This window comes from Mauremys mutica, chromosome 4 (genome assembly GCF_020497125.1).
Source record: "Mauremys mutica isolate MM-2020 ecotype Southern chromosome 4, ASM2049712v1, whole genome shotgun sequence".
Taxonomy (NCBI): Eukaryota; Metazoa; Chordata; order Testudines; family Geoemydidae; genus Mauremys; species Mauremys mutica.
The window spans coordinates 35,403,112-35,425,342 of NC_059075.1; the positions used below are offsets into that span (position 1 = coordinate 35,403,112).

The 22,231-nt window shown below is 41.2% G+C and overlaps 1 protein-coding gene across 2 annotated transcripts in view; it reads right to left on the bottom strand.

Annotated features, from left to right (window-relative positions):
- FLRT2 (fibronectin leucine rich transmembrane protein 2) overlaps positions 1-1,298 on the bottom strand; it is a 65,281-nt gene extending 63,983 nt beyond the window's left edge. Inside the window, exon 1 of one of the 2 annotated variants that reach the window (XM_045016159.1) lies at positions 1,201-1,298. The gene's annotated coding sequence lies outside the window, so the exon portion shown is untranslated. Of the gene's footprint in view, positions 1-288; positions 370-1,200 lie in introns of those variants that run through there. The other variant, XM_045016160.1, reaches the window with a different exon arrangement.
- Positions 1,299-22,231: the final 20,933 nt, after the last annotated feature.

Below are 22,231 nucleotides of genomic sequence, written 5' to 3' on the forward strand. Positions count from 1 at the left end.
TCAGCGGATGCAACATCAAAGCTTGCTGCTCACTGCACTGCCCAGTCCGGAGCTTACAGCAGAGGCCGCCTGTTACCGCCACCACCCCTGACCTTGATCTTGCTTCCAGATGAGACATGTATCTACACTGGTGCAGTGCCGCGACCGGGGAGTGTGTGTGTGTGTGTGTGTGTGTTGGGGGGGGGGCGGGACGGACACACTAGAATATCCGGCCCTTCTGTAAGGACTCGGGGGTCGGGGGTGACAGGAGTTGTCTGCAGGATGGCAAACACCTAGCGGCTTTATTACCTTTGCAGCACAGGGGTGGCAGGTGTCTTCTCCAGAGTCCCACAGGGATCAATAGGATTCTGTTCGCAAAGCCTGGCTAAGGCGCTTGTGCCGCGAGTTCGCCCAGGCTCAGACAGGAGTACTGTGCAAACCAGCGAAAGCTGAAGCGCAGAGCTGGCACCGTTCAAGGCAGGGTGGAAATAATCACCAATGAAGAGAAGGGCTGCTGCCATCAAACCTACTCTGCGTGCAGCTTCATGCTGGCCCCGAGGAATGAAAGTAGCGCCAGCCCTAAGGGGTTAAAATCGGACCTAAACATTCCAGAGAATGAACGGAGTCTTTCAAAGCTCGATTCGGAGTCTTTTTTTAAAGGGCCAGGAGCCCTGTTGAGGGGGGTTAAAGGTAATTATTTTAAAGTTAGTTTTACTGAAGCTGAATGACTGGTACAAGGTGAGAGACATTTTCTCCTTGTCAACCCCTACAAATAGACTTTACAAAAAAGCTCTCAATGGGGTTGATTGCAAGGGAGGTTTGCTGCACTATCTCCCCCCCCCCCATGATAGAGCCCCTCTCACAAATGCCTGACTATAGGTGGTGCTAGAACTAGGGGTGCTGCAGCACCCCTGGCTGGAAGCGGTTTCCATTCTATACAGGGTTTGCAGTTTGGTTCAATGGCTCTCAGCCACCCCCACTATACAAATTGTTCCAGCCCCCCCGCCTGACTTGGTGAGATCTGCTTTGCGTAGCAATGTTGGAGCTTGCTGCTCTGACCTGTAGGCAAAGAGAGTGCCCATAGAGTTATGTGTCTGGCTCCCCCATCCCAAGTTAAGGTCAAAAAGAGAGAGAGAGAGAGAGAGGTGTATAGACCAACACGGTCGTCAATTCTAGCTCATCCCATCCCAGAAGGAAAGATGCAACTGACCCAGCTGTTACCTGCTGCAGCGGAGGATCTCACCCAAACCCACTGGGTCAGGAAGGTTGAAAGGAGAGAAGCTTGCAAGAGAGGGACTCCTGCATGGTATTGTTTTAAGGATCACCACCAAGGTCTCCTTTTTTTCTATAGCTAGCGATGGTCACCATCACCCCAGCTTCCTCTCAAGGAAAGAGGGGAAGGAAAGGCGGTTCCGGAGCTGCTGTCCAGCCGGTCACTGAACCCTGACACCCCACTGGCTGGCACTGACGAGCTCACGGCTGAAGTGGTCAAAACGCCCGTTTTATTTTTTATGTTCTTCCCCCTCCCGCCAGCGCTTCCAGCCCAACAAGGCTGAGCGCTCTGATCGATGTGTGATCATTACTCACTGGTGACAAGCAGAGCTGCAGGACTCCGAAGTGAGTGTGACAGCTTTCCAACGCGCGGCTGCGGCGCACCCAGACCTATTCTTCCGCAAGCAAGTCAGCGGCTTAACCCTTTGCAGCCTCACTGAAGAGCAGTCGCGCAGGTCACTGGGAAACCCCAACCCAGCTGGGGTTGCCTATTGAAGGTCAACAGCAAAGATGCTTGCTGGGCTTATGTCTTTTTATAGCGTGTCAGTTTCTATTCTTAGTTTGCTTTAAATGGACAGTGTAACTCCGTTCTAGCTTGGGAGACAAACATCTCTTCTCTGAGTTTAGCGACTTACTGGATCGTCTAGGAAAAACAGACCCCTTTGGGGACCACATCTTTTGTCCCTGGCTTGGGAGAGGTCTCGAATCTAGCAAGCAAAACTTCAAGCAAGTGGTCCCCCTTTGTTATTTCTCCCTCTGTCCCACCTCTGGCACTTTAACCATCGAGGAGTGTGATGGAGCCGAAATTTAGAAATCCGACTCCATTCAAAACGCTGGCTTCACCTTTTGGATGACTATTTATAGTAGCTTCAACAGGGACAAGTAAAAGTACCCACAAGAAAAAAGCGAGAGTCTCGCTCACGTAGGCACTTCGCCAGTGTTCAAAGGAAAGCTTTACCGCCACTATTCAACTTGAACATGTGGGTACACGTTTCCTTCGAGGGGAGAAAAGGGCATTTTGAAATGGGAGCGATCAGTCACAAAGGGGGAGAGCGGGGTGGGAGGAGAATCTTTCAAAACTAGATCCCACCAGGCTCGATTCTGCTCCGGGACACTTCCGCTGCTTTGTAAAGTTTTAAACACTGAAGAAAAAGAGCGAGAAAGAAACCGACAGGCAGAGGCATTATCAACGCTCCACCGATTGTTAATGTGCATTTAAAAAAAAAGAACTTTCCAATATCTGATCGTGTCCCCCTCTAAAGGGCTAACGTCAATTGAAGGAAACCCATCAACTAAAAGTAGTAAAGATTCTGTAAGAAAGTCTTTTCTAGAGCTCCAAACGGATAGTCAGGTCAATACATCTAATCTGCTTTTTCTTGTCATTAAGCCTTTAAAACTAGACTGGACAAAACACAGAAGAGAATCATGCCGTACTTGCCAAGGGATAGATCAAGTATGTCCCCCTATCTCTTTAATTTCTTTGATTTAAACACAAAATCAAACAAGCCTCCTTGAAAGACCTTATAAAACGCATGAAATATTCCGGATACAGTTATTAAAAAAACCCCGATGGCATAAGTACCGTGATTATGCCAGAATGAGTCAAGTCTCACAAACATGATTATCATTTCTATCATCCCTCTTATGTACAAACAGGAAGCTTTCTAAACTGGAAAAATTACACATCAATGCCCAGAGAAGCATTAAACAGCAAGACAAGCACTATGCTGTTGTGGAATTGCTTGTAAGTCTATTTGCTTTGCCAAGGTGGCAGCATAGCACAGGGTTAGGCTCCTTGGAGGAACATAAGAAACATCAACATTCAAGAACACAGTGTGGGATAGCTGAGGAGTGCTAACCTACCAGCGTTTAAAACCTTCCCCCACCTATTTTAGGCTGATTTATTTATTTATTTCCCTCCTTTGAATTATTAATCTTGGTTATAGTCTGATTGCTTAGACCTTAAACAGTGTCTTTTTTCTAAAATTGATGAAGCTTTTTTTAAAACAAACTGCTTTATACGGTTGTAAAGGCAATCAGCTGAAAGGAGAACACAGAAGTATATACTTCTTAAATTATCTGTGATTATAAGTGGGGCTAGCCTAGAGTCATGTGCCAGTGATCCATACCAAAGGCACACTGATGCAATTACTTTTAAGAGAGAATGAAACACTATAACATAAAAAAACAAAACAAAAGTGCATATTTTGAAGAGATGGCATTAGAGTCATATTTGTACATTATAAGTGGAAGAAAAGGTAAAGGGAGCTAGAGATATTTCTCTTGATTCAAATAAATAAGAGTCTGTCACAGAATGCCTTCCCTCACCCTGGATTTCTCTTTGCAAACATTCTTCACAAGTTTACCACAGTATACTTCATTTACAATATTGCTTGCAACTTCATGTCCCAGGCCCACAAGGCTTTTCCCAAGCACAGGGTGAAAGGGTGGGAGGAAAGGTCTCACCACTCTGAGATCCTGGGCTTCTTTACCCTTCCTTCCAGCTTCCCTTCCTGTCTACCTTTTAACAGTGCCCACTGGATATACTGAATCCCCTTGTTAACTAGTTAAGTACCCCACCCTTAACTGAGTATCTCCCCAATTTGATTCCTGCCCAGTGGAAGCTTGCAGAGTGTGAGTCAACCTTAGGCTTACCCCCATTCTGTCACAGAACCTGATCAGAAATCTATTAATAGAATATCAGGGTTGGAAAGGACCTCATCTAGTCCAACCCCCTGCTCAAAGCAGACTGATTTTTACCCTAGTTCCCTAAATGGCCCCCTAAAGGATTGAGCTCACAACCCTGGCTTTTATCAGTCCAATGCTCAAACCACTGAGCTACCTCTCCCCCTTATATGGAGATATACCTATCTCATAGAGCTGGAAGGGACCCTTAAAGATCATTGAGTCCACCCCCCTGCCTTCACTAGCAGGACCAAGTATGTGATTTTTGCCCCAGATCCCTAAGTGGCCCATTCAAGGATTGAGCTCACAATCCTGGGTTTAAGGAGGCTCATGCTCAAACCACTGAGCTATCATTTACTTCAATAGGCTTTAGAGCCTGAAATCACAGGAGACAGAAGGGGAAATTAGGACTGTAGTCAATTGTTCACCAATTTCAGGCAAATAAAATATGTACTTTTTACTGAGGAACATTTTGGTTTTTATCACTGTGGTTTGGAAGGGAAAGGGTGTTTAGAAGGTGAGAAAGAAAGAAAGAAAGAATTCAGTAATTTCCCCAGATACCTACAAGAAGAAAAGTCTGTGCAGTCACAGGCCACCATGCTTTTTAATCATTACTGATTTGTATTTTGAATTCTGGGACAGAATGAAGGTATAAAACTGTTTGTCTGCAAATTAATAAAACAATTAAGGACATAACAATGGCCATACTGGGTCAGATCAATGGTCCATCTAGCCCAGTATCTTTCTTGCAACAGTGGCCAGTGCCACATGCTTCAGAAGGAATGAACAGAATAGAGCAATTATCGAATGATCCATTCCCTGTTGTCCAGTCCCATATCTAGCAGTCGAGACTTAGGGGACACTCAGAGCATGGGGTTGCATCCCTGACCATGTTGGCTAATAGCCATTGATGGACCTATCCTCCATTAAAACAGTTTGGTTAGAGTTATATAAACTTGGAAGACAACATTGGATTACCAGGTTTTCTCTGAGCTCTTAATTTTAGAGTGAGCTAATGTAATGTAAAAGTTTTATGTAACCAAGGACCAGGGCCGGCTCTACAGTTTTCGCTGCCCCAAGCAGTGCACCGAATTGCCGCCGTGGACAGCTAAACATAGAAGCTGCTGCCGAATTGCCGCCACTGTGGAAATGCGCCTGCCACCCTAAGGGCACACGGACTGCTCCTGCTGTCCGCGGTGGCAATTCGGTGTGCTGCTTGGGGGCAAAACAACAGGGACTGCCGCCCCTTGCAGATTGCTGCCCCGAATGCTGGTGCCTGGAGCCGGCCATGCCAAGGACAGGATCTGGTATTGTGCCTGTAAATAACAAACTATTACTGACCTGCAGGATAAGGTCCTGCAATTTCCAAATATAAAATTTATCTATTTTGGAGGCTTTTCTTTCTTTTCTTAATTCCCTTCACAATTCATAGCTATCTGCTATATATTGACTAGGAAGGGTCACTTCAGTATCACCAAGTAATAGGGTGCACAGTGCCTTAGGGTGCTGCACTTTACTTCACAGGCTTGCCCTAGCAGAGATCCTCCTTTCTTTCCTCTAGGTGGTTTCTGCAATAAGCTTTTCACAAAATCATGACAACCTGTTTCTGAGAATTACCTTCAGGCCATTCCTCTCCATCTCTTTCCAAGAGACACAGGCATCTGGGGAGTTCTGTGGATTTCCTCTTGTGTCTAAGCATGACCAACGTGTTTCAAAGTTTTCTGTTTGCAGCTTCTTTGTTAGTCTTGTTCTTCCAATAAAACCAGGAAATAAGCTGGGCAAAGTCATTCTAAGATTAAAGTCTCCTGAAAATATTTGCTTTTATTTATGTATGTATTTAATTGTATTTATTTATTGGTAGTTGTTGTGGACATCTTAGAGACACCTTGTCAAAGACTGTTGAAGCCTGACAAGATGTATCTAGATAGTATGTGAAGAGAGATACATTAGAAATTAGACAGATAAAGCTAGACTACAATACAAAATGTTATTGTTCGAAAGGAGGCTGGATAGCCATTTGTCTTGGATGGTTTAGACACAACAAATCCTGAATCTTCGCAGGTTGTTAGACTAGATGACACTTGCAGTTACCCTAGGATTCTTTGTTTGAGGAGAGGCCCTTTACCCACTATTAGCTGGCAGGATTTGTGCCCAGTGTCGCTCAGGACAAATTATGGTCAGCTTCATGTTAGCTAATAGTGGTTAAAAGGGCTTATAGTGAAGTCAACCCCATAGAGAAATTTCAATCACTGGTGTCCACTTTTGTGCAACAAATAGTATATTCAAATAATCACAGGTTCAGTTTTGGCTAATAATTTGCACCTGAAATTCAGGTCTCTTAGTTATCTAAATAACTGGCTTGTGAGGACAAGAAGCTGGCTAAGAATCAACAGGCATATGAATTGCTCCTGCAGTTATTTGTGTGCCCAAAATCTCAAGTGGAAAATGGAAGACTGATTAAGGACAAGATATGATCCCTACCTGAGATGAGAGAGAAAGAGAGCATATTTGTTACTTCACTACCTAGCATGGTGAATGCTGCAACTGTAAGGAAAGCCCTTTCTCCATGGTGAAAAATGGCCCTTGAGGGTTGTTCCTGAAACAGGTTCTCAATAAAAGCATAGAAACTCTTTTATCTATTAAAACCAGCCATTGAACTGAGTAGGAAAGTTGTCCATCTCCGGCTCTGTGATGGAATCTTTATCCATTCTCAAAGCCATCCAGCACACGCCTATCAGAGAGACACTCTGCTGGCCGTGACAGAACTGAAAAAGTGAACTACAATAAAAGTCACTCCACCAAATTCATTATGTTGTTTCTTGTGCCTTCATCTCTCCTCTTTTACTTTAAGGGGAGAAGGGCTAGAAGACAGACAATCAATACAGATGTAGAAACAACACCAGCTTTTGATCAACAAGGCCATCTGCCCTACTTCCCAAATAATCTCAAAAAACCTATTGATTCTAATTTTTCTACTGATTAAAAAGTCATATTCATTTTTACTTGCATATTCATAGATTAAAGAGGCAGAAATCTTCCCTTCTCTTCTGTGTCATTCAGTCTGTTTTCAGCAGGTCTCAATGACCTTTAGTATTTTCAAGGGGACCATTGTTATGAAAGGAACATTCCAAATGATTTAACAGGATCCACTATGCTTACAGCTCAATAAACAAATCAAAAGAGAGAAGTTCAATCCCCTTTTGAAAGTACATATATCTCTGCTTATGAGTCAGATGTAACTGTGATACAAGCATTGATAAAAGCTGTATTGCTAGATTTGAGGAATAATGATTCTGGTTCCTCCATGAGGTTGGGGAAAATCACATGGCACACTGAACTCTTAGTGGTCTGGGGTATTTTGAATGTTCATTGTACTTTTGAAATATTTTGAACCAGTGTGACTCAGGTATCACTTTCTGAAGACTCAGATAGTACAATGAAGGTAATGGTTGGGATTGTCAGTGGAGCTAAGCACCCAAATCCCATTGAAATTCAGTGGAAATTGAGCACCTAACTCCCATATGCTCCTCTGAAAACTCCAGCTGATAATTCCAGAGGAGTACCATACTGAATCACACTGAAATAACGAAGAAACAAAACAATCCCTTAGCATCAGAACACTTTAGGAGTAATGGATAGTCTGAAGGGAAATGACTCTTGACCAAACTCTAGAGATTCTAATGAAAACACTTATTATACCCATTTTACACTCCATTGACATCAGTGGAGTAATGTATGATTTACATCACTGTAAGCAAAATGAAATGGCCTTATATGTACACTAAAGAATTAATCCCCATCTTCTCCCTGGGAAGCTGAGGGGGAGATTCCTCTATATGAGCTGGGAGCTTGAGACAGGAAGAAATGTATTTGTCTTGAGAATGTCAGAAAGAGACTCCATTTTGAGGGCAGAACATAGGCTGCAGGAGTCACAATAGACAGAGGACTATGGGTTCCACAAGAATAATTCATAGTTTAAATATTTAAATGCCTTAAATAATAGTTCTTTTCCATTTTGAAACTAGAATAGTTTCCCTAAACCTATCAGATGCTTAGAGTTGTTAAATGTTTAACTTAAAAAACAAACAACCCAAACCCTAAACTGGACCTTTAATAGCAAGTAGGTTAAGATAATGTTTTAAAAGTGTTTGCTGTAGTTAATTTAGTTGGGGCAAGCTATTGACATGTCTAAGACTATTTCACTCCTCTCTCTTGCCCAGAGGTAGGTAAAATTGGTCAGTACTCATCGTTATTGGTTAAGGGTAAAGAAGAAGTGAGGTCTCTACTCATTAAAAGACCAATTAGGAAGTGTGAGGATTCAGAGAGGACACAGAAGAAGAAAAAATGACCTCAAAATAACAGGTATGGCCAAAGTCCCCATTTGGAATGTTAAAGGTCTTGTCCAAAGTGGTACCATCAACATAAATGTGTTGTAGATACGGTATAGAGTCCTGTCCTGTTACCATTACTCATGTGAATAATCCTATTGATTTCCATGCACCTACTGAGATAAGACAAGCAGGATTTTCCCATAGCTTTTGAGAAATTTCTGAAATATTGAGATCTTTCCACTAGCTGGTGGCAAACCAGTATTCAGTGCCAGAGATAGTTAATCTTATATAGCAGTGTCTGAAGGGGGGAAAATATAGCTTTCATGTTGAAATCCATTCAGAAGGAGTCTTTTCTGGGACACTCTCTATTTATGACAGAACACAGATGACATTTTGTGGCGATGGTGGACATTTTATATTTATGTTTGGGGTTTTTTGGAAGAAAAATGTTACTGCAAAACAGATGAGTGAAAAAGAATATCAGATACAATATCAATTTCCTTAAGAAAACATAAAGAAAATAACTTGACCATCAGAGAGCACAGACCAAGAATCTTTCCCTTCTGAGGGTATATCTACACAGCTGATGGCAGTGCTTTAATGTGGCTGTGTAGTCGTGGGTCCAGCATGGGGAGAGAGCTCTCCCCACGCTGTAATAAAACCACCTCCACAAGGGGAAAAGCTACCAGTGCTGGGATCACAGCTCACAGTGCTGTAACACTATCTACAGCACTGAAACTTGCATCACTCAGGAGGTGTTTGATGCCACTACAGAGCAGAGCACAGAGATAAATAAACAAGAATCACATTATGCTGCTTCTCCAGAAGGTCCCTGTTCCAATGTCTATTACTTGGGGGCAGAAAAGCATGTCATTCTGCTGCAGACTGATCACCTGAAAGAAAAGCTAAAAAGCCAGCAGAATTACCAAGCAGATGGTATCTGTTTGGCATCCTGATAAATTGACACTAAATTTTCAGATCTTTGAGAGGATTCTGAGGTAATGAAAATGTCTTGTGAAACAATTTGTTTAGCTCTTCAGCGTTACAAAGCACCCATGTTACAGATTTGTAGACAGTGAGAGAAAGGTAGCCAGAGTAGTCAACATTTTTTCAATCTGGGTTAAAACAAAGGACCTGGTTGATGCACTGGTTTCATTTCTCTCAATCCCAAGCTTGTTTTCAAGATCTGGTAAAAGAGAGTTTATGCCACTTTAATGGTCTCTTTATAGCCAGGAAGATTTTGCATTTTAGACTTAGGGGAACTGTTGATAGAATGAAGGAGGTTAGAACTCTGACTAGTTCTGCTGAACCAGTGAAACATTCATCACCCATTCAGGAAAATATTCTCTTATGGCAGAAAGATGGAAGGGATGTAGTTTAATGAGGTGTGAGTACTATATGGAAGTGGAAATACACTGCTGAAAGGTATGAGGCTACTTGTGTTGATATTATGAAGAATATTTTGTCATTGATATGAATCACATTTCTCATAATGCCATTCCCATTCTTTAGAAGGGACTGGGAAAGATGCTGTATTTTATTTGACCTTTGGGATACTGAGAGAATCTGTCTAGTGAGCAAACTCATTTACAAAAGCTTACCAGGACTGCAAGCTTAGAGTGAGCTTAATTAAGCTTAGGGAAAGCATTATCAAATGATAATTTTGTCTCTCTTGTTTCTTCTTCTCTCAACCTCTGCAGTTCTCAAACCCACAAGTCTCTGGAGAACAGCCTGTTCCAGCTGTACATTATATACCTTGGTGCAATATGGGATAGAAAGAGGATCATTATATTTAAAGCAACCAGTTCTACATGTAGTGTTTGCGTGGATCACACCCCATTATTTTTTCCTCCATGAAACACAATACTTATTTCAATCTGATTTCTTGCCTTTCACTCAAAAGGCATCTTCCTCAAATCACAGTAAGTTTTTGCTTTGTCTTCAGTTAGTGCTGCTTCTTTGGTGGCTATCAGTCTTACTAGGAGTGAGTTATTGTGGGCTCATTTAGTCAAACACTACATAGACACCATGTCACAAGCAGAGTAGTTATTAGGAACAGTCATGAGAATATCCCCAGGATAAGTTGAGCTTCTCATTTGAATCATAAAATGTTCTTCTTTTCTTTGTCTCAGGCAGAAAGAATACTTATAACTTAGCTTATAACTCTTTTTTTTTTTAGGTTCAGGAGGAGGCAATGAAATCCTTGCTGAAAAAAACTGAGCAGCTTGAGTATTTAATAGTTTGAGGACTTTGCATGAGGCAAAATGATGTGAGGGAAGGAGAGAGGGAGGGAAAGGTTTCATTTATTTTATTACTATACTTTACACTCAGAGTTCTAAGAGGCGGTGGTGCCAATTCTCACAATTTTATCATGAATTTCATGATATTTAATGTTTATATTAAATCCCTAGTTTCTGGAATCAGCTGATTATATGAGAATCCCAGCTCTCATTTTTTTTAAAGAAGTAAGTTTCTGTTGCTCAGAAAAGCTTGAAAATGTGAACTCTAGAGGCTCAAAACCCAGATGGCAAGTAAAAAGAACTCAGACAATATTATTCTTAATATCTCATTATTTTAAATCCAGTCTCATGATTTATGGAGATGTGAGTTGTAAATGCTTGGACTTGGCAGTTCTGCTGTTATCTCTATCCCAGGTATTTCCCAGATATTCATCACCACGGTATATAATCTGTCCCTGATTCTCAATTATTTTTCAGTAGCCAGACAGTGTGCAAATCCATGCACTCTGCTTCACTACTATCTTTAGGACTTTCTATCCTTTCACCCACGATGAAAATGGCCACCTTGACATTGTAATCCAGATGCCCCAAGATGAAAATCTTCTCATTATAAATCAATTATATCCACAAATATTTCATCATTAGACAGTTCAGTATAATGATAATTACTTGAAGATGCTGTTATGTTTCAAGTAACAGGGGAACTTCTTAGTTCAAGGCACAGAGGATAAAAAATGAGATACAGGAACCATAGACTGCTTAAATCATGCCTTCATTACATGAGTTTTCACACAGCACTGCCTAAACTCTCATGGTCTGGTTTTGGCTCTTCCTTACACAGCTTTTACATTAATGGAACTCCACTGAGTTGACTTTATTTATTCTTGATTAGGGTAGATGATTACTGAATTGGGGCCTCAAAATCCTGTCCCAGCAGATACTGGGATGGATTCGCTAAGAAAGTTCCTTCTTTAATTGTTCCAAAGTCCTAATCATGAATCTAGGGGGAATGTCCTTACAGTTGTTCCCTGTCAACTTAGTAATGACCATCCATATGGAGTTATACATATGTGAGTGCAGATAAATGGGGAAAAATTCTCTACTGGCATAAGTAGGTGAAACGCTATTGAAGTCAATGGAGCTGTGCCCATTTATACCAGCAGAGAATGTAGCTTTTGTACTAGAGGATCAGGCCTCTAGTACACCTAGAACAGCATCCTGACAATGGCCAGTATCTGAAGTTTAAAAGCAATGTGCATGCACCTGTAAAGAACCTGACTAATTGTACAAGCTGCAGTTCTTGATTAAAAATAAAATAGTAAAGAAAAAGCTAAGGATGAAGAAACAGAAGTCAAAGAAATTGATGATCTTATTCTAGTTGAGTAGCCAGCAAGGCACATTGTATTTAATGGCACATGGAGGAGTTCTCTTTTGTTTTGAACTATTTTTTAAATGCTCATATTTTGTGAAGCATGTGCGCACACACACGAACACACACAATTGGGCTATTAAGACTCAATAGATGCATTGATTCGTCTTTCTCCTTTCTTTTTCTCATCATTCATTAAACGATACACAATGACTTGCCTCCCCACATTTTTTAAAAATCTATTTCTTTACTCCTCATGTTTTATTGTGAACAAAAAGTAGTCTTGTGCCGTGAAGGCTCATCAAAGTCATAATTATATTTCTTTTGTCTGCACTGAACTGTCTGTCATCTGTTAGCATTTGAATGTGCTATATGTCTGTCTGCATTTGTCTGCATTCTTCCTCATTATTTACTGCTCCTCCATCATCCATTACTGATTGTTAACTTCTTTCTGCTCTCTCTGCCTTTAATTTTTCTGGCCTGTTATTAACACTGCTTTTAACCTTCTAGCTGTTCCAAACCAGAAATGTTGGTGATGCTTTTTTATATTTTAATTTTACAAATTTATTAAAATATATTATTTATACGAATAGCACTGATGTTTTTCTACATGACCAATCTGCTAACATAATCTGCCAAAAGAAGGGAGGAAGTTTTGTTAAGCAACATAAATCAGAATCATGCCATCCCAGATCAAACAAACACCTGCACATTTTTCCCCCAATCTTCCCTTTAGGCATGGAGCACCCTCTCTGAAGTAATCGGTGAAGTCAAAACCTCTTCCAAATCCTTCCTCAAAACCCACTTCTACTGTGATACCTATGATATATTGTCAATTGACAATGGTTGGAGAGGTGGCCAGTAAGGGTTAAGGACTGCTGATATAATTTCTGAATTTGGTTTATTTTTAGTATTCGTAATTCTGGTTTATTATAGTTAATTATAAATATGTCATCTTGAAATCTGCTAATTGCCCCATAGCTGGGAAAAAGTGTTCATAGCAATGTTACATTTGTCCTTCCTCCCTCTTACCCCCAACTCCCCAAGTGTCTGTTACAGCACTTGCTGTGTCTTGATTTAATTCAGGTGGCAAATGTTGTGAGACAGTGGGTCTTTGAACATGTGTTTGAACAGCATCTAGCACAATGGAGCTTTTGAAGGCTACTGTAACACCAATAGTAGATCTGTACATGCTGCTCCCACTGAAGTCAATGTGGGTTTTGCCATTTACTTCTCTGAGAGCAGGCCCTTAATCTTTGGGGTCATCATCTGTAAAATGGGAATAACAATGTTCACTTATTTCCTAGGGGTATTCTGAGACTTTTTGGAAAGCGGGTTGAGATAATCAGATATGACACCCAAAAGGGGGGCAAAATATTCTAAATTGTGGCCCAGAACCTTAGATGGTATAAATTGGAATTAGTAGAGCTACATTGATTTACACATACGGAGGATATAGTCTTGAATGTTTTATTTTAACAAAGCTTCAAGCAAGTTTGTCACAAGTCATTAAGGCTGACTTCAAAAATCTTGGAATTTCACTTTAATTGATAATAACAGTACCTGGTTCTTATATAGCATTTTACATCAGTAGATCTCAAAGTGTTTTAAAAGGCAGGAGAACATCATTGTTTGGGTTCAGAGGAACACCACAATATTCTCATGTTTCTCCAGCTAGAAGGTTACTAACCCCTTTGGGCTGAAATATTCAGCTAGAAATCTGACTAGGACAAGTTTTCTTTCACATTCAATTGCTATTTATTTTTTCTCCTGTTGTTATATGGGGTTGAGCTTTTTCGTGGTATTTGGGGCACTTCTACCTGGCATCAAGGAGAGCAGAGATGATCACAAAAGTGAAATAATGTTTATCAACTTAACTGAACATTTTTCATACTTTGCAAAAGCTTTGGTTTCAGTCTATTTTGACTTATGGGCAAATGTTTGTACTGGTTCTTATTTTATCCAAACAAGATTCCTAGATTTTATTGCTGGAAAGGGACTATTATTATAATCTAATTTGCTCTTCAGCATAACCCAGGTGATAAAATTTCAACCAGCAATACTTGCACTAAACTCAATAAAATGTAGTTGAGCTACAGAATATCTTTTAGAAAGACATCTGCTCCTTCGGTAAGCTGTTCCAATGGTTAATTGTCCTCAGTGTTAAAAAATATGTGCCTTATTTCCAGTTTACATTTGTTTAGCTTCAAATTCCAACCATTAGAACCTGTCATGTCTTTTTTTATTTGCTAGAATAAATAGCCTTCTAGCATCTTTCCCCCATGTAGCTACTTATATACTGTGATCAAGTGATCTTTCACCTTCTCTTCAATAAGCAAAGGAGACTGAACTCTGTAAGTCTTTCAAGGTTTTACTCATCCCTAGAATGCAATTTAGTAAAACATCACACATTAGTTTCTTTCTCTCTCTCTCTGTTCTTTCCTTTCCCAAATTTTGTTGGCCACCAGTTCCCTGTCAACTCGCACTTCATCCACCCACACTCCCCAGCTGCCACTGGTTTTCATTTTACATCCAAACGAGCAGAATGCATCACCTGCTATCGACACTGCCATTCTTCCCTCTGTGCTGGGAGGTGATGAGTCATCCCTGAACTAGTGTCTAGTCAATCCACAAACCAGGAGCTGGTCAGGTGACTCTGAAAGCAGGTATGTAAGCCTCAGAAGATAGCAGTTGCTTTGTGGCCTGGAACTCTCTGCTGCTTGACAGTGGTGATGGACTCTTTAGCCTACTCCACTCTTGTCCTTAAACCTGCTGCAGCTCTGCTTTGGCAGCAGACTAATTCCAGTCCCTACTTTTACTTTGTTCCAATCCTGTTTTTTATGCCTGATTCTGGCTCTGACCCTTGGCCTGACTGCCACTAGTCCAACTACCAGGTGTGACCATCTTCACTTCAGTTTTATACATGCAATGTATCAAGAAAAGGTAAATGTACAGATCTTCATGGCCTAGGGTGGGATGTAGTTAAGAGATCATTTCTGAACCTTAGTGGTCAGTACTGTATTCTGCTACCCAAATGAATCTTTTGCTTCATTTATTCCACAGACAAAATGTATATCTTCGGTAGCAGGAAGAGTACTGAGCATATGGACACAGGTGGGTCTGTCAGGTGCCAGGTTTTCCTGCAAGAAGGAAACTTGGAAAATCCCTAGAAATGGAAAGCAGTACTTGGACTATGTCCATCCCACCTAGCCTTCACCATAGGAAGACAAGGTTGCCTCTGTATACGTTGATGATTTAGGTAATGAAAAGGTTTAGTGCTTCAAAACCATACCCCGAGATCCTTTGCACTGGCTGAAATACAGCTTCAGAGGAGGTGCTGCAGGAGCCAGTGCAGAAGATTTCATGGCTCTGGGCTGTGCAGGAGGCAGAGGGTATCTCACAGTTGGGTACAAATTGGGTACCCTTAAATAGCCTAACATTGGTTCAAACAGTTTTCTAATTGGAAGAATTAGCCATGTGTCCCCTTAGATATAGCATCTTGGACAGCCCCCTCCATTGTTTATGCCTAATGCAGGAGAAGGTGGAGAGCAAAGCGATTCTTCCACCACCTACCCTCAACTTCTTCTCCCACCTCAGTGGAGGGTGGGGAATTAATATGCATTGACAGCCTTGTTCATATTTTATGTGCAATTTTTATCTTGCAATGTCTTTTGGAGGCATGGTGATTCACTGGGGTGTTGTGAGGCCTCCTTAGTTAATGCTTGTACAGGACTTTGGGAATGGAACATGCTAGCTAAGTACTATGTGTTAGTCTTTTCCCATCAAGCCTATGTTGCCTGCTGTAGAATTTGGTGCCATTCTTCTTCAGCTATGAGTTTTAACTTTGTCCTTTGATTTACTCATTGCTCCAAATGATCATAGTCTGCCCCTGGGGTCTCATCATACCACCTTCTTCTCTCTCCTCACCCTTTCTCCTCTATTCTCCTCCTTTCTATTGTCCCTTTCTCCACTCCTAATCCTGTACCCAGCTCATTTCATATAACCAACGTAATAGAACAGGGTTACCTGTCTAAACACCATGCAGATATATGCTACAAAGTAAACAATAGAGGGAGAGGGCACCCAGTTCTCCTCTTCTCCACCTTGTGTCATCATTGATACCTGTGCAAAGTAAATGTAAAATGCTGCCGGATCAGCTTGTCTATCTCTGATGCTCTCATCTTGCTGGGGTGTAGGTGATGGCCCAAGTGCAACAGAATGAAGAGTCAGGTCAAGCACATGCACATGTCCAAGAAATCACATTTTCTTCTTTTGTCTGTGTCCTCCCCTCCCTTTAAACTTTCTGTTTGTGCATTATCACCTGTGCTATTGGTTCTAAACACAGAACATAAGAGTATGGGGACCTCAGGCTTAACCCTCAGCTGTGCCCGGTAACTGCTGGGTTTAGGACAAGAAGGAAATCCTAATCCAGCCACCAGCATAGTTCAGAGCAGCTCCGGCTGGCTGGCTGTTGTTGCAAGACTTGATCTGCCCAAAAGGAATTGCTGGAGTGCAGTGCATTCTGGACATGCCACCTCCCATCCCTGGCATACCAGCTACCCTGAAGGTTGCAAGGGGTATATCATAGGAACTGGTTACACAAGTTCCCCACTATAATGAAGTAATACCCAGCAGGAAGAATCTAGTGGCTTCCTGGTCCCTATTTGCCACAAGATATGTATAAAAGGGCTGGAGAGGGGCTGAACACCACCTCTTTTACAAGTCTGTGAAGCACCTTGCAAAGATTTGGTTCTACTTTGTAAATAATATGAATAAGGTAAATATTCCCAAGGAAAAGAAAAGGCGCAACGTGTAAATGACAATGATTCACACATCCTTAAGAGCAGTGTTTCTCAAACTTTTGTATTGGTGACCCCTTTCACACAGCAAACCTATGAGTGAGACCCCCGTCCTTATAAATTAAAAACACTTTTTTTTATATTTAACACTATTATAAATGCTGGAGGCAAAGCGTGGCTTGGGGGTGGAGGCTGACAGCTTGCGACCCCCCCCATGTAATAACCTTGTGACCCCCTGATGGGTCACGACCCTCAGTTTGAGAACCCCTGCTTAAGAATAAGTATAAGGAAAGGAAGTTGAAAGGAAACTCAAAGGTATGAAAACCAGAACGTATAGGGGGAAGAAGGGAACTGTTTCATGTTCATTTTGTACATGGGCATTGTTTTATCAGCGGTCTATCATTATTGTTGTTCGAGAAGCACTTATTAAACCTTGAAACAACAGGACAAACCCATTACTTTTCAGAGTTATGCAAGCCGAGGTTGTTACATCTCCTCCTTTTGTAAAGCAGGAGTTCATGAAAATAATCTTTTATTCCTTTCTTCCCACAAAGACACTCACCAGCATGCACACCCAGACCTGCACACACACAAGCACATTGAATACACTCATGAGATCTTAATACACACTGCCAGTTTCAACGCATATAAATAAAACTGTCCCTTTCCAATTCTAATGCAACCGGAGTGAGCAAGACCTGTAAGATCAAGAGCTGGTTTATGACAGGTCAGACAGTCTTCTGTACTCCAAAGCCCAATAGGGAGTGAAGAAATCCCCAGAACAGCGGATCTGAGCAGACAAGGTAAGAGTCACAGAAGGAAAGGGTGCTGGCACCCTGGCATGTTCCTCCCCACCCCCACAGTGACCCAGCAGAAGGCAATCCATGAGTGCTCACTGGGGATTGTGCTCCATGGAGGGCGGTCCAGTGGCTACAACACTGTCTCCCATTCAATCTATGTTAGCACTTACCATTGCAGTATTAAGTTAAGGTGATTCCTCTGCTACTGAGTTTACTGCCTTCTCCTAACTTCTGAGCATGAGTCTGGGAGTGCTGGAAGGTGGGATAGCACTGGTGCGCTCATGGAGGCCAGCAGGAGCTTGGATATGGCATATAGGCACAGAATCCATGCAGAGTCCAGTCCTAGGAGATCTGCATGCTCAGTGGAGAGAAGCCCCTGTCATCCTCAGAAGGGAAATACCCTCCCTCTCTAACCTGCCCACATGGAAATGATTAGTTGGAAACTCTGAAAGTAAATATTCAGGGAGTTTTTAGTCCTCCTGTGTGGGAATAACCCACATTGATCTGGTATCTCAGAAGCCACTGGGGCTAGCAATAAATTCCTCTCTGTATTGAAACATTGAAAACCCTAGGCTTCCTGGCAAGGTCTGAGCTATCAAGTCATAAAATTACATCACTCTCATGACCAGCTCAGCTTTTCCCCTGTGTTTGTTTTTTGATAGTATTGTAGTGGCCAGTTTCTTCACAATTAATGATGTCAGCCACTTGAAAGCTGGAATTGACAGTTTACACACAGTGTAATAAAACTTTGGTTTCTCAGCAGAGCTGGTCAAAGTGGTGAGGTGTTTGTGTTTTGTTAAATTCTACAGACCATGCTGCATGAATTATAACATCCGCTTCACCCACAGTCCCAGCACTACCTGATACAGAAAGTGGCTGTGGGGTATCCCCATCCTCTCAGGAAAAAGTTTTTATAGTTCATGATGACATTATTTTTCAGATCCTCATATAAAGTAAGCTTAGTATGGCAAAGCTGTTGGCACTGGAAAACATAAAGTTATGTTTTGAATAAATCACTGGTGTGTAAATACTATATCCTCAGCTGACCTAACTGTGGTCTATTTAATTGTGTCATACTGAATGGTTTATATACCATTCATGGGGATTGAAGTAATAGTCATAGTAAACATTATTTGTCATAGATCTAGTCAATTGCATCTGGTGAATGTATAGAATTTAAAAATATAGGAGTATAAAATGTATAGTATATAGAAGACTAATGGTACTATGTGACCAGATATATATTTACACAATGAAGAGTAATGGTCTATTGGGTAAATAAGATAAATGTTCTAAATTGCATAAACAACTCCTTGCTGTGTTAGCAGGGAAAATAGGTTAATTATCAGTAAGGTTGCTTAAATGAGTTTCCTGTGCATATTTACCTGGAACACTCATACAGCTTCATAGGAGATTACAGCAATTACTATTTGACCTCTTAAAACAATGTCTCCTTTAATTTCTGACAAGAAGAAAGAAGAATTGAAAAACCATAAACAAGGTTTTACCTTTATTTTATTTGTTTGTTTAATTAAAGATAAACTGGCACTTAATGCAGTTCACACTTACAAGACAATGCCGCAAGCCCAAAGAGTGAGAGATCCTGTAAACTGAAACCCACTCAGACTCCATGTGTGGAGAAGCAGAATGTCAGCTTTCAATCTTCAATGCACAACACAATTCTGCTTCAAGTGAACTTCTGCTTCTCCTGAGGCTGCTGGAGCAGGGGGAACTTCCCTGTGAGATGGCTCCACTTAAGGTTATGACCTCAAGGGATTGATGCTTGTTGGGCTGAGGTAGGAAAGGAAACGGGGCCTGTGTCTTCTCCCGCTCTGGAGCACACCGTGGAAGTCTGGATTCTGCACCGTCCCGTTCCATGACATAATGTGGGTTCCCCATGTGTAACTATTATGAACTGGCACTATGAGCCAGTGGAAGAACCTAGCCCTGCCTCACCCACAATCCCAGTCTCCTGTGGGTTAATTCGCATGCTGGGATGGTAGGAAAGAGCATTCTTTCTCCAGGTGCAAGCACTGTTATTGTGCCAGGCTTTGTTCAGGAGGCACAAAAAGCAGAGGGGTTTCTTGTTCCCTCACCCACCCCCTGTGTGAGCCTGACCAAACATCCCAGTTTTATATGGACAGTCCCGATATATGGGGCTTTTTCTTACATAGGCTCCTATTACACCCCCCCCACACACACACCATCTGTCACAATTTTTGACACTTGCTATCTGGTCACCCTAAGCTCTGCACATTTTATTCTCTGGCCTGTTATGCAGGAGGTCAGACTAGATTATCATAACGGTCTTTTCTGGCCTTTAAAATCTATTCATTTATCTGGTCCCATATATATATTAAACAAGACAGGTGGATCTTCTGTGGTGTTAATATCACTATCGTCCCCATAGTCCCACTGATGTCAATGGGTGTTCTTTCTGCGCAAGGATCAAAGGTAGTATGTAGCTTTTATAGATCAAATAAGTATGGAACACCCATGTTTCAAAGGTAGCACAGGTAGCTTATTCTACCTCTTTGGGGCTGAAATTCCCAAAGGCTGCCTCTCATAGCTACTTTAAGCTCTGCGCCCTTTAATATTATTGGACTGGTTTGAATTAAGGACATATTTACAGACTGCATTGAAAAAAGAATTGATTTTACTTGATTGAGAGTTTTGCCTGATTAAGGACTGGATATTCTGTCTCATATATGGTCAATAAAAGGATTTCAAGACAACCTTTGGTTCAGCAAATGCACAAAAGCAAAGATTTTGATTTTCCAAGGCATGCACTGAAGTGCTGCCAGGGTGAATTTGGTGCATAATTGTAATTTCTAAGAATAAATTCAATTAAAACTGAAAGAAAATCTCTGCAAGGAATATGGGCTTTAAAATGTAAATTTCACATGCTAAGGATTTTCATTATTTTAAGCCCTTTTTAGAAACATGAAATAAATGTTTTTTCAGACAGGAATGCAGTTCATTCAGATGACAAACTCCTTTGTTTCATTAAGTGTTCCTTTGAATGCTTTGGATTAGGTATTTAGCACTTGGCACCTAATTAAGTAATTATCATGGATGGAGTCACAGAATGATGCCTGTCCCCTTTCTCCAGAGGATTAGAATCTGATGCTAAAATTGTGGGACACATCCCTGTTAAATGACAGATCTGTATGATTAAAAACTTGGGACCCTATTTCCCTCTCAAATCGACATAATTCCTCAAAAAAAAAAAGCAAAATATCACAGCGAATCAAAATTCAGGCCTAGCTTTTCCAGGCTTAAAAACAAACACCCCATTTTATCCCACTCTGATAAATCTATTTCTCAGTATGTTTTAAAATTAACAGAGATAATATTCTGGGGGAAGATACACAAATTCCCTTGTCCATCTTCTAAAAACAAGACTTTCAAAGGACTAATTAAATTTCAGCTAGAATGACAGCAGAGCAGTTCTGTTGCTCACCTTCTCTGTGTATGGAGCAGGCCCTTTGTTTTTTCACACTCAGTGGGTTCATGAAATTTATATCGCCATTTAATTAATGTTTGCAACAATAATTGACTTTAGGAGTAAGTCATCTGGTAATAAATAGATTCCATTGTTTCTAAATAGTTGTTTACTGGCTCTGAGGAGCTATTTATAATCTGGTAGATTTGCTACTACTCATCAACAATTTGCTTAAATACATATCCCATTGTATAATTGACAGTGAATCAGAATATAGATTAGCCAAAGTTTTAATGTGTGCCACATCAGAAGATAATGTAGGGTTATTCTTTTAAATCCTTTTGTTTTGATTCTCAGATGACAGACAGACAGGATAGAGACAGATTTTTTCAATCACATTGAATTTTTCTGGCTTTTTGAGCTGCTCCACCTCCAAAAAAATTACACGTACATCTCCATTTTAGTTCAGTATTTCAAGTCAACAAGCAAGAGAGTTTTGTTTGGTTGGTTTGATGGAGTACAGCAATAATGGCACTTGGTGATGTAAAACCATTATGGATATACAAACTGCTACATATATTTCATATTCTCCTCCCCAACAAAAGATCGTTTTTATACTCTGCTTTTGTTTAAAACCTAAAAGCCAAATTCAGAGGTGATGTGTAAAACCGTGTAATTTAGATTCCTTTATGCTCAGTTAAATACTCTTAGACCTACTATGATATGGAGCTGGAAGAAAGTGTAAAATATACTAAATAAAGTGGGGGATGGCCTTCTTTAATGTCTGCTTCCTAATATTTAGTTGCTTTTCTTGCTCTGCTTCTGGCCCTCAGAGTAAATTACATCAATGTACACCTCTCTAGACTCCCTTACACTCAGCTAGACTCACAGTGCCACATGCACAGTGATGTATAAGAAGGGGCCTGGAAGTTGTATGCTAATAAGTAGGTGTGAGTCTAAGAAATAAGTAGATCAGTCTAAGCCCTGGTCTACACTGGGAGAGGGGGGGGATCGATCTAAGTTACTCAACTTCAGCTACGTGAATAATGTAGCTGAAGTCGACATACTTAGATCTATTTACCGTGGTGTCTTCACCATGATGAGTCGACTGCTGCCGCTCCCCCGTCGACTCTGCCTGGGGCACTGGAGTACAGGAGTCGATGGGAGAGCGCTCGGGGGTCGACTTATCATGTCTAGACTAGATGCGATAAATTGATCCCCACTGGATCGATCGCTGCCTGCCGATCCGGCGGGTAGTGTAGACATACCCTAAGGGAGTCTAAATAAGGCCTCACCTCTAGGCCAGTTGTA